Below are 12,984 nucleotides of genomic sequence, written 5' to 3' on the forward strand. Positions count from 1 at the left end.
GGGGGTAATCCTTAATGACTGTATACCCTACGCATAAAAGTTCCACCATAGATATTCCTTTTACTCATTTTTAAACTTGGTTAACTTCTGTTAGATATTTCAAGCAGAGTTCTAAAGTAATATTGGCCTTGGCTTTTAAGTGTCTCTATTTTTGTAGTTGTCTTCTTCTTCCACACTGTCACTCTCCTTCTTGCTCAATGACTGACTGCTCTCTCTCGGGTTGCTTGTCTTCGGGCTTTGGCTGCTTGCGTTCATGTTCTGCTGGTTCTTCGCTGGAAGCTGCCTTTCCTCTCTTGGTTGGGGGGGGGGCTCTAGGTGGTCCTGCTCGGTCTTCCTCTTAGATATAGTCCTATACGCATAGGACTCTGGGTAGTCGATGAAGGAGTGGCTGGTTTTATCACATAGGGTGCATTTGCTGGTGATGTTACTTGATGGCACTTGATGGTTGTGCGTTCTTTGGCTTGATGGTCAGTAAGGTTACAGATGAAGCAGCATAGGACATGTCCAGGGTAGAAAACCCTACCACTGTAGGGGCCCAAGGCGATTGTGTTCAGCACCTCTAACAGCTCTCCCGTCCTTACCCTCTTCAACTTCACCCTGTACTTTCTCACTTCGTACCAGTTACCATACTTATCTACAGGCTTCACAGCTGGCTGTAGAATGGTGCAATATCTCTCAATGAAGCAGTCGACATCTTCGTCAGCCACTCCGTCTAGAACTTCTTCTCAATGTTCATTGAGGATTCCACCTGCCAGTGCTTCCACTTCTCATCCTGTGACTTGGTTGACTTCCAGGAAGTGGCGCAAAGGCGTCTCTGCATTGAAAACTACCCACTGGGCACAGACGTCAGTTCAACGTCTAGTTTTGATTTAAATTTGTTTGAGTTGTCAACTAATGTGAATTCAACGTGAAATTAATAAAAAATGTCACCCTGTCATTGGATTTAGGTTAAAAGCAATCAGTTTTCCACGTTGATTCAACGTCATCACATTTCATTTTTTTTTTGGCGTCGAAACAATGTTGATTCACCCAGTTTTTGCCCAGTGCGTAGTTCATGTTCCTTCCTAAAGGCTATGAAGCTATAGATGTCACTGCCGTTAATCCATTAGGGAAAAACTGAGTGGAATGCATTATTGCAACCACGTCAAAGGAATCCCTCTCCAACTTTGGTGTCCACCTACAGTCCTATTTCAAGGTCGATCAAGGAAATGGTTAATAGACATTGGTACATATTACACAGTGACCCCAGCTTTGGTAAAGCGTTTGAATCCCCCCTGAGGTTTTGCTGTAAGAGACCCTGACATTTACAAGATTTTTTAGTAAGGTGCTTAAGAAAAAAGCATCACATTTTATATCTATCATTCCCAATGGCAATTTCCTTTGTCACAACTGTGTCCACTGTTATGCCATGATCAGAGGGAACTCTCTTATCCATCCCCATTCAGGTGAGTTGATAAAGAGTTTAGGTAGAATAACATGTAACATGAAATATGTTGTATATCTCCTTAAGTGTTCTTGTAACTTTTATTATGTAGGTAAGACCAAACGTGAACTTAATACAAGGATATGTGAGCATAAGAGCTCCATTCGCAACTATGATGAATAATCACCTGTTGCCAGGCATTTCAATAGCCATAATCATGGACTAAGTGCCTTACGTTAAGGATAAATTACTTCTCCGAAGAGATACATATTGGCTAGACTGTTTGGGCACTCTGGCCCCAGCAGGCCTTAATGAGGAATGGTCTTTTTCTTGTTTTTTGTAGTATGTTTTTTTTGTAGTAGGTTATAAATAGGACAAACATTTAGGTAATTACATCATAATGTATTTATATTGTGTGTCTATCTTCATTTGATTTTTATGTTTCTCTTGATTGGGCCAATACTGACTGTGAATTTATAATTATGCCCACCTGTATGGTATTATTGTTGTGACATTGATTGGAGTTGCCTTGAACGCTGAAGAAGGGGTCATAACCAAAACATTTGTGCGGCCTTTCCCCGCGTATCTCAGCCGGGCCCAGTGCTGGCCAAAACGGACAGAACTGAGTACCATGATGGTAAGGCTTAGTTTGGCTGATCACTGTGGAAGATAGAGAGGGTGGACCAAGGCTTACTGCGTTCAGACATTGTGTTCACTAGTTGAGTTCAACTTCCCTCCTCCCTCCATCAGAGGAAGACTAATAAGTAGAACCAGGGAGGGTTCAGGGCCCAAGCTAAGTGGATGGTGGCTGTGTTTATTGTTGTGGAACGGGGTGTCATACTAAATAAGCTCTTCTGAGCTGTTTGTGCGACCCACTGACAACCTCTCCACACACTTCTCTCTCTCAGTACCTAACAAAAATAACTGTCCCTGCGTCCATAGTGCCAAGACAGATTATGAATTATAAATAGATTGCTCTTAGTAGTAGTGTCGTGAAGGAAAACATGCTGTTATTTAAACCTGGATCTCAAGGTTCTAAATACTGTGGACCCAAAGGTCTTTAATAGTTTGTCTTGCATAGATGTAAAGCAATATATTCGTAGCTCCATCTTGCCCTCTGATAGGCCTGGTGGAATTGTGGCCATATTGCGGAGACAATTCCAGTCCTCTCAGATCTAGTGCCTACGGGACAGGGATTAGGGGTTCATTTGGTATTCAGGAAACCCATACCTGCCGCCATAGCAGCATTGGTAACATTGGTAACAAGTTAATTGATTTAAAATAACTTGGTGAGGAATTTGAAGGACTCCTTTTCAGCTTCAGTAGTTTGCCAGCGACACACCACAACACAACTTAAATTATACAGCGCTAGCCCAACTGACCCTCGCTCAATCTGATCTTGGGAAGAAAAAAAAATACCTGTCACATATAGTTCACATCCAAGCATGACCCAACAGAGAAAGATGATCCTTTACAATATTGGAAAGAAACACACAGGGAAAGAAATACACAACTACTGTAGGTTGTATTCATTAGGGAACACCATAGCAAAATGTTTAAATATTGGTGGGAGACTTTGTTATAGAGGAGTGTAAATGCTTTTTTTAGGCTGGATCATGTTGTTGTATTGTTGTATGTTTTAATTATGTCATGTATTGATTGTTGCTGCCTTCTTGGCCAGGTCTCCCTTGAAAAAGAGACTCTGGGTCTCAATGGGCTTTTCCTGGTTAAATACATGCAACGGTAATCTGTTTCTCATAGGATGAGTTCAGGTTATACCTCCCCGTTTTATTATACCTCTCTGTTTTCTTCCATTTTGTGCCCAGTGAACATGACCCAGATGAAGGGAGTACAAGATTAAATCCAGCTGTTTGCTTGGATATATCTGACTGCAGGCTTGCAGAGCCAAGTAAAGACACCCTCCCGAATCACTTCTTCTCTTTTCCTTGCCTTAAGCCCTTATTAAACTGGCATTAGCTATGTTTCTATGACCTTGTCCATAGATTTTTTTGTCTACATTTAGATATTTTGCATAGAAAGTAAATGGGACAATTGCTTGCTATGGTGCGTTTCCATTTAACTATCTTGTGTCGCTAAAAACAGCTGGACGTAATAACTTCACATAAAAAATGGTGTTTCCAATACCCATTTAGGCAAATTGCGCATTAATAAACTGGCGACAGCCTGTATGCCATCCCACCTATCTCTTTCATGTTTCAGGTAGCCCGTGAAAGCCAGCATGGATAGAATGCAATAATTGACTAATATTTGCCATATTCGAAATAATTCTTATGTGCCAACGTATCGCCATGGCTCGTGCCATGGTGAAACTTGCACTCCTGTAGATCTAAAATAAATGGATGATGACATTTGCCAGCCAACCAGAAAAGCAGGGCGAAGCAATTCAGCCATTCTTGAAAGTCAGGACAATCCTTGTCCTGCAAAGAAACATTATTTTTATAGTTGAAGAAATTGATTTTGCAAGCAGTAGGCATTAAGTGTCATGTGCGTCGTAAAAGGTGGGCCAAAACGCAGCGGGTATATGAATACTCATCCTCTTTTATTAGAAGAAAAACCCAAAACAAAACACATATACAAAAAACCCAACGACGAAAAGCAGTCCTGTAAGGCTCACAGCTATACACAGAACAACTACCCACAAAACCCATGGAAAAACACCCCAACTAAATCAGACCTTCAATTAGAGGCCACGAGAAACAGCTGTCTCCAATTGAAGGTCAGCCCAATAAACTAAGCATAGAAATATAAGAACTAGAACAAACATAGAAATATATTAACATAGAACATAACCCCCAAAAAACGAAACACACAAAACAAACACACCCCTGCCACGTCCTGACCGACTACAATAACAAAATAACCCCTTTTCTGGTCAGGACGTGACATTAAGAATTAAATGTGGGGTGAAGCTTTATAGTTACGTGATGACATCAGGTGCCCACATACCTTCAAAATTATTCGGCATTCAGCATTTATTTGAAAAACACAGTTTCCATCATCATTTGTCTCAGTAAAGAACGTTCAATAAACAGGGCCTGTTCTGGCCATTCTGCCACCCTAGGTGAGATAAAAATATATTTTTTCAGACAATGTTTTTGTCAAATAAACCTGGGTCAATGGAAACCTGCCTAATTACTTAACTGGACACACAAGCATGTGTGTGTGCGCACACAGATTGATATGGAACATAGCCATTAGTCAGTTACTGCACTGACAGGACTGTCACACCCTGATCTGTTTCACCTGTCTTGTGCTTGTCTCCATCCCCCACCAGGTGTCTCCCATTTTCCCCCATTATCCCCTGTGTAATTATACCTGTGTTTTCTCTTGGTCTGTTGACAGTTTGTCTTGTCTAACCAGTGTGTTTTCCCGTTTTCCAGTATCTCTAGTTTCTGTTTTCTTGTCTGCCTGCCTTGACCCTGAGCCTGCATGCCATTCAGTCCCTGATTGATGCTGTCTTGGATTACCGACCCCTGCCTGCCCTGGACTTGCCTTTTGCCTGCCCCCTGTTTTTGTAATAAACATCTGAGATTCTAACTGTCTGCATCTGGGTCTTATCCTGAGTCGCGTTAAGGACAGTGAGACAAGGTAGTTGAGAGGTGCTCTCAGTCAGTAGCCCTGCTCCCACCACCAGGGCCTTTAGGCACTTGTGTAGATCTGAGAGGGTTGAATTTGTCTCATTTCTCTTGGCCTATCAGAAGGTGAAGTGGTGCTATTACCATTTTGCTGATACCTATCCAATCCTTTTATAGATTAACACATCTTTAGTAGAGATGTGAAACATTATTGTTTTGGATATTTCGAATGGACACGTTTTACTTGTCCTTTCAAATAGCATTTCACTGGAATATGTTTCCTTTCTGTTTATTAATTCTACACTGAACAAAAATAATATATGGATTTTACATGACTGGGTATACAGATATGCACCTGTTGGTCACAGATATCTTAACAAAAGGTATAAGCATGGATCAGAAAACCAGTCAGCATGTGGTGTGACCACCATTTGCCTCATGCAGCGCAACACATGTCCTTCGCATAAAGTTGATCAGGCTGTTGATTGTGGCCTGTGGAATGGTGTCCCACTCCTCTTCAATGGCTGTGAGAAGTTTCTGGATATTGGCGGGAACTGGAACGTGCACGTCGATCAAGAGCATCCCAAATATGCTCAATTGTACCAGGCCATGAAAGAACTTGGAAACGTTCCGTTTCCAGCAATTGTGTACAGATCCTTGTGACATGGGGTCGTGCATTATCATGCAAAAACATGAGGTGATGGTGGCTGATGAATGGGACGACAATGATCTCATCACGGTATTTCTGTGTATTCAAATTGCCATATTGAAAATGCAATTGTGTTCGTTGTCCGTAGCTTATGCCGGCCCATACCATAACCCCGCGGCCAACATGGGACACTCTGTTCACAACGTTGACATCAGCAAACTGTTCTCTCACACGACACCACACACTGTCTGCCATCTGCCCGGTACAGTTGAAACCTAGGATTCACTTGGGAAGAGCACACTTGTCCAGCGTGCCAGTGGCCATCAAAGGTGAGCATTTGCCCACTGAAGTCAGTTACGACTCCGAACTGTAGTCAGGTGAAGACCCTGATGAGGATGACGAGCTTCCCTGAGACGGTTTCTGACAATTTGTGCAGAAATTCTTTGGTTGTGCAGTTTCATCAGCTGCCGGGTGGCTGGTTTCAAACGATCCCGGATGTGAAGAAGCTGGATGTTGAGGTCTTGGGCTGCCATGGTTACATATGGTCTGCGGTAGTGAGGCCAGTTGGACATTCTGCCAAATTCTCTAAAACAACATTGGAGGAGGTTTAACCTCCATTCAATTAACTGGCAACAGCTCTGGTGGACATTCCTGCAGTAGCATGCCAATTGCACACTCCCTCAAAACATGAGACAAATGTGTCATTGTCTTGTGTGACAAAACCGCACATTGGCCTTTTTATTGTCCCAAGCACAAGGTGCACCTGTGTAATGATCATGCTGTTTATTCAGCTTCTTGATATGCCTCATCTGTCAGGTGGATGGATTATCTTGGAAAAGGAGAAATGCTCACTGACAGGGATGTAAACAAATGTGTGCACCAAATTTTATAAAAATAAGCTTTTTGTGCATATGGAACATTTCTGGAATCTTTTATTTTAGCTCATGAAACATACTACCAACACTTTACATGTTGCGTTTATATTTTTGTTCACTATATATTCTGTGTGCAAATCCATATTTATGCATAGCGGGGCTTTTTTTACATCTCATTCTGGCGCACGGCCTGTGTGTCGCTCGCTCACGCGGAAACATTAGCCCAGTAATCTGAAGCGGGCGAGGAGGGTGACACTGCAGGAAATCAAATGACCACAGTCAATGAAACAGCTACCATGGCTGACGTGCCTTGTGTCTTTGAGCCACCAGGGAGAACGTCACACAGACATACTGTACCCCAAATGATATGGGGGTTGTTACATATGCAGCATGTTAGAGAGTGTAGGGAATGTGTTACATGTATTTGGGTATGCTATCATGTGCTATCATGGTATGGTATGGCATGCTAGCATCATGTGCTATCCTTCGTGGTTTGATTAGACTGTATAGAGATGAATTGTTTATTGATCCCTGTGGAGAGATTGAGATGCAGTTGGCATGTCGCTAGTTTGTCATGCTTTGTGTTAAGGGTATCATGTCTCCATCTTCTTGGTAGCTCTGAAACGCATGCAAACTGTGTGTGCATGTGCATGTTTTATAGCCATGGAATGTGCACCTTATCTTGGGAGCCATAGATTTTGATCATTTATCTTATCAAAAGCCGTGAAGTCTTCACTGACATGTTCTAAGTAAGTGAGTGTGCATATGTTTTTGAAGAGATGCACCGTATTCATGTTAATTACTGAAAATGTGGAAGAAATGATATTGATATATTTAATACATTTCCCGGTATTAAACTACCACTAACGTGTGATAGTCTTAACCATCAGCGTCTACTGCATACCAAGGGAATTCTTTTTGAGTTAATTAAAAAGCAATGCAATAGAGAAAACCCTAAGAATGTACTATTATCTCATTATAACATATGATCACATGAAGCAAAATGGCAGTGAATTCACATCCTGCCTTTTAAGAGGTTAAAATTATATATTATAGTATGTCATCATAAGCAATTGTATAATCCCAAACACACAACACGGTTTAAGAATTTCCCTTGAGCTGAAAAAGTAGGGAGATATCTGACTGACTAGTATAGATATACATTTACATTTACGTCATTTAGCAGACGCTCTTATCCAGAGCGACTTACAAATTGGTGCATTCACCTTATGATATCCAGTGGAACAACCACTTTACAATAGTACATCTATATCTTTTTTTTTGGGGGGGGGGGGTTAGAAGGATTACTTTATCCTATCCCAGGTATTCCTTAAAGAGGTGGGGTTTCAGGTGTCTCCGGAAGGTGGTGATTGACTCCGCTGTCCTGGCGTCGTGAGGGAGCTTGTTCCACCATTGGGGTGCCAGAGCAGCGAACAGTTTTGACTGGGCTGAGCGGGAACTGTGCTTCCGCAGAGGTAGGGGGGCCAGCAGGCCAGAGGTGGATGAACGCAGTGCCCTTGTTTGGGTGTAGGGACTGATCAGAGCCTGAAGGTACGGAGGTGCCGTTCCCCTCACAGCTTCATATAGACTAAATTAGATTATAGAATGTCTCAGTTAAATCTTAACAATTTTTTATCCTTGCAGTAAATGATCTTCTATTGAATATTAGGATGAAATTATTTCTATAGACCGAATTGAACTAAAGGTCAACGTCTTTAGTGGAATTCCAATAACGCAATCATGTTCTGTTTATAGACGAAATACAGTATATTTTATGTCATAATGTTTGCCTAAGAAAAATAACAGGGTTGTGCATGGTAGACACAAAACAGGAGATTTTTTTTTTAATGGAGTTAATTGAGGAGGTATTCGAACCAATACGAAACACACGTTTTTGTTGTCCACACAACTACGTTTTTTCAATGGGCATCCAGAACAAGAATTGATCAAATCACACTCTTCCTCATTTAAGAAGAGGTACAGGCTCTTTAATGACCCCAGATAATCAGGAAACCAAATTCGAACTATATTTTTGCTAAATTGTTTATTTGACAGGGACAGTGCCTACTACAGCTTTTCTCGATTGCTAAAACACTTTTAATGAAACTGGGGTCCACTTGATCTCCATCATAACCTAATGAGCACAACATCATTATTTTTTGCAAAACTGTAATTCATTTCTAATTGCTTTCACACACAATGCAAACGTTAAACACATTTTTGCAAAGAGTAAACACAACTCTCTACAAAAGACGTAAAAATCAGTTGAGTAAATCATGTCAAACAAAATTAAAACATTTGGTCACAGCTGATACAAATTACTCCCATGAATGTGAACCTCTTCTGCATGTGTGCAAAACTTTGCACAATTATTCAATCAGCAGTCGCTCCTTATTCATGCATAAAAGAGGTCACCTATGAGTCGCTGTTTGCATGAGTAGACCAAGTAAGAGGCCGAGGGCAAGGACAAAGAAGGGACAGATAGAGGAAGATAGTTCCACACTCTCAGTTAAAATGGAAAAAGGTAAAATAAAGCCTTTTGTTTCTGGATCTTCATGCTCTTGAGTGACATTCTTTCTTCATTGGTCACCTTTGGTAAAATAATTTTAGAAAAAAAGATTATAGCCCATGCTGACATTATGTTAACCTGCCTTTTATGGTGTGTGCTATAATTATAGTATCAACAAATGGCACAGACATATAAAAGAGGGTTAACCATGCTAAGGTATATTGATAGTTGTAGTTAGTATTTACTGGGCCATTGTGTAAAGATTGATTGAAATAACTTTATTAGATACATTTGTGTCATGTATTTACTGTTTTGAGAGTCATAATGCATTTAGCAAATGAAATGTGTCATTTTGGCCAACGTGTTGCTGTTTGGGGCTGCGTGTTAATTGTTTTGAAAAAGTGAATTCTGTTTGGACAAATGTGCTCAAGCAATCGAAAAACTGTAATCAACACTCAAGTCTTCACATCAAAAGTTAGCAAAAATAACCCATTTCAATTTGTGGTTCCGACACACTGTAGTCCCTGTCACTGCTTTGAGGCAATGGAGTAAATCAAGAAACTGATGTGAATAGGCAATGGGTGGCCCAAATATCTACCCTATTATAATCCACCCAGACATAGCCATGAGATATTCTCTGGTAGTCTAATTTCAACCTTCAGACAACGTAAGTGAAATACCCCGTTATAGTTAATTGGCTTCCTATCACCTCACTTAGGGTTTTGCTAACACCTTTGAAAGAAGTGAATTATCTTTAGGTTACCATGGCAGCCCTCGGTCGGTGTGTGTGTGTGTGTGTGTAACACAATCTGGTGTGACTAGAGGTGTGCCACGATGTGTAAGTTAGAGGTGTGAGATCATATTGACAAACTGAAACTACGGTGCCCAAGAGATGGCATGCACCGTAGCTGTGCTGCAAGATCATTCAAACATTTTAGGCACAGTTTGATAAAATGGCGCATTATCCCAAACCCAGGTCAAGACAAGGTGAAATAACTTTTTCCGTAATTAGCCAGGGTTTGGGTCAATACCATTCTCTAAAGTCAATTCAGGAGCTAAATTCAAATTCAAATCATGATTATTTCATATGAGGTCTTTTGAAATCATTGTTTGAATTGACTTGAAAATGTAAATATCAAATTGAAGTCAATTTGAATGAATTAGCAAAATCTCTGTTAAAAGTCTCCTTTCATCAATATGGCTGTGTTTATTTTATTGCAACAGTTGGCATGGTAAATATGAGACTAATAGAGGAGAAATGACAGAATTGAAAGTTGCCAATTGGGGATTCAAACTCACGTCACAAGGGCGGACATGCTTGGTCCAGAATCAGCAGCACTACCACTAGAACATTCCCAAGCACTTTGGCTGTGTTGTTTTGATCACTTTTCATGGCTTGATAATACATGACCATCTGGTGTTTTTTGATTCATCAACACGCAAGTGGATTGCGTCCCAAATGGCACCCTATTCCCTGTAATGCACTACTTTTGCCAGAGTCCTATGTGTCCTGGTCAAAAGTAGGGCACTAAATAGGGAATAGGGTGTCATTTGGGATACAGGTCGTTTTCTGAATTGCCGGATATCGAGTCGTTTTTGGTGGGCACTTGAAAACGTGCAGGCGCTCAGCCTGATATCTTTATCATTCTAATTGGATTGAGCTTCTGGTGAAAGACTAGCGAAATCTAGAATGGAGTGTCCGTGAGTGAAGAAGGCCTTTGGGGACTGGCTTGTGGTCCCCTACTCTGTGTGTGGGAATAAATTCAAATTCTATTCTATTAATTTTAATTGCATGAACAGAAAAGTAATGTGTTCCTCAGGTCTTACATTTTGTCTTATTACAGTGAAGTTACTTTGTGCTCAGACTTTTGTTTTTTACCACTGTGTCTTGGTTTGACAATCAAACAAGGGAGTCAGCACACCAAAGAATTGAGCAATGAAAAATATTTTTTATATTTGTATGTCTTTTTATATTATTTTGGTGATGACACAATGTTTTCATCCATGCCCACTAACTTAATAAACATATTTAGGCCTAGAGGCAGTGGGCCTAAGAGACGTAGACATGTGTGCTGCCTCTGGCCAGTTAATGTATGATTTAAAGGGCAATTCTGCGACTTCTCAACCTCATATTCATTATCTCCAGCACTAAACCAGTGTTTACATATGTTATATATGTGAAAGCAGTCCATTTCCATGATATGTGGTTAAAAAGACGAGACGAAAGGTCCTAAAAAAAATGTTTCTCTGTGACATCACAGAGTAGGACTTAAAGTAAAAAAACATGTGATTTCAAAACTTGCAATGAGTTTCTAGCCCAAGGGAGGGTAATTTCTTGCTCTCCACGCCACAAAGACTCTCATAGTGTTTGAAAATCACTGTTTTTAAAATGTTAAACACTATATCCACCAATTTTCCACAGTTGTTTTTTTTACAAAAAGAGATTGCTTATGGGTACCTTCATGAGTGTGTAAAATATTACTGTTCTCAGATTTTTTTATTCATACATTTTAGATGTATATTAAACTCTTTTTTGTGTTTTTTTTAATGGAATGTTTGTATACTGTACATTTGATGGTGATATGTGGTTGTTTCACCTAGATATCTGAAGATCAATGCACTAACTGTAAGTCACTCTGGATAAGACCATCTGCTAAATGACTAAAATGTCAAATGTAAATATTTTACATACAGATCTAATACTCCTGTTTTAAATATTGATGTCACAAATGTATCATTTCTACAGTTCTTTATAAAAAAAATGTAGTTATTTGTTACATTTGACTGCGTAAAACCTCTCAGTACTACTTATTTCTCTGAGTGTGAGGCGGATATGTACTGTAGTGTTTTGAAAAAATATTATTTGTCTCTCTGAAATGAAACAACCAAGTGATAGATTTCAAACAAACACATGTCTGTCATATAACAACCCCATACCGTGAATGGATAGTTCTTTATTTGTACAATTTTCTACATTGTAGAATAATAGTGAAGACATCAAAACTATGAAATAACACATATGGAATCATGTAGTAACCAAAAAAGTATTAAACAAATCAATTTGTTTAATTTTATATTTCAGATTCTTCAAAGTAGCCACCGTTTACCTTGATGACAACTTTGCACACTCTTGGCATTTTCTCAACCAGCTGTCACGTCCTGACCAGTAAAAGGGGTTATTTGTCATTGTAGTTTGGTCAGGGTGTGGCAGGGGGTGTATGTTTTGTGTGGTTCGGTGTTTTTGGTTTATGTTCTATATTTTCTTTTTCTATGTGTATATCTAGTTTTCTATTTCTATGTTGGGTTTTTGGCAATGACCTCCAATTAGAGGCAGCTGGTTGTCGTTGTCTCTAATTGGAGGCCATATTTAGTTGGGTTTGTTTTCACTTGCGTTTTGTGGGTGGTTATTTTCTGTATAGCCTGGGAGCCTTATGGAACTGTTATCGTCGTTTGTTTATTTTGTTTTGAGTGTTCTTTAACCTCTTTAGGGGAGGTGGGATGAAATCGTCCCACACTATTCAACAGCCAGTGACAAATCAGAGCGCCAAATTTAAAACCACAAAATGTCATAATTCAAAGTTCTCAAACATAGGACTATTTTACACCATTTTATAGATACGCTTCTCCTGAATCGAACCACGTTGTCCGATTTCCAAAAGGCTTTACAGCGAAAGCAAAACATTAGATTATGTTAGGAGAGTACATAGACACAAAAAACCACACAGCCATTTCCAAGCAACTAGCATGCATCACAAATACCCAAAACACAGCTAAATGCAGCACTAACTTTTGATGATCTTCATCAGATGACACTCCTAGGACATTATGTTATACAATACATGCATGTTTTGTTCAATCAAGTTCATATTTATATCAAAAAACAGCTTTTTACATTAGCATGTGATGTTCAGAACTAGCACACCCACCGAAAA

The sequence above is a fragment of the Salmo trutta genome, chromosome 38 (genome assembly GCF_901001165.1).
Source record: "Salmo trutta chromosome 38, fSalTru1.1, whole genome shotgun sequence".
Lineage (NCBI taxonomy): Eukaryota > Metazoa > Chordata > Actinopteri > Salmoniformes > Salmonidae > Salmo > Salmo trutta.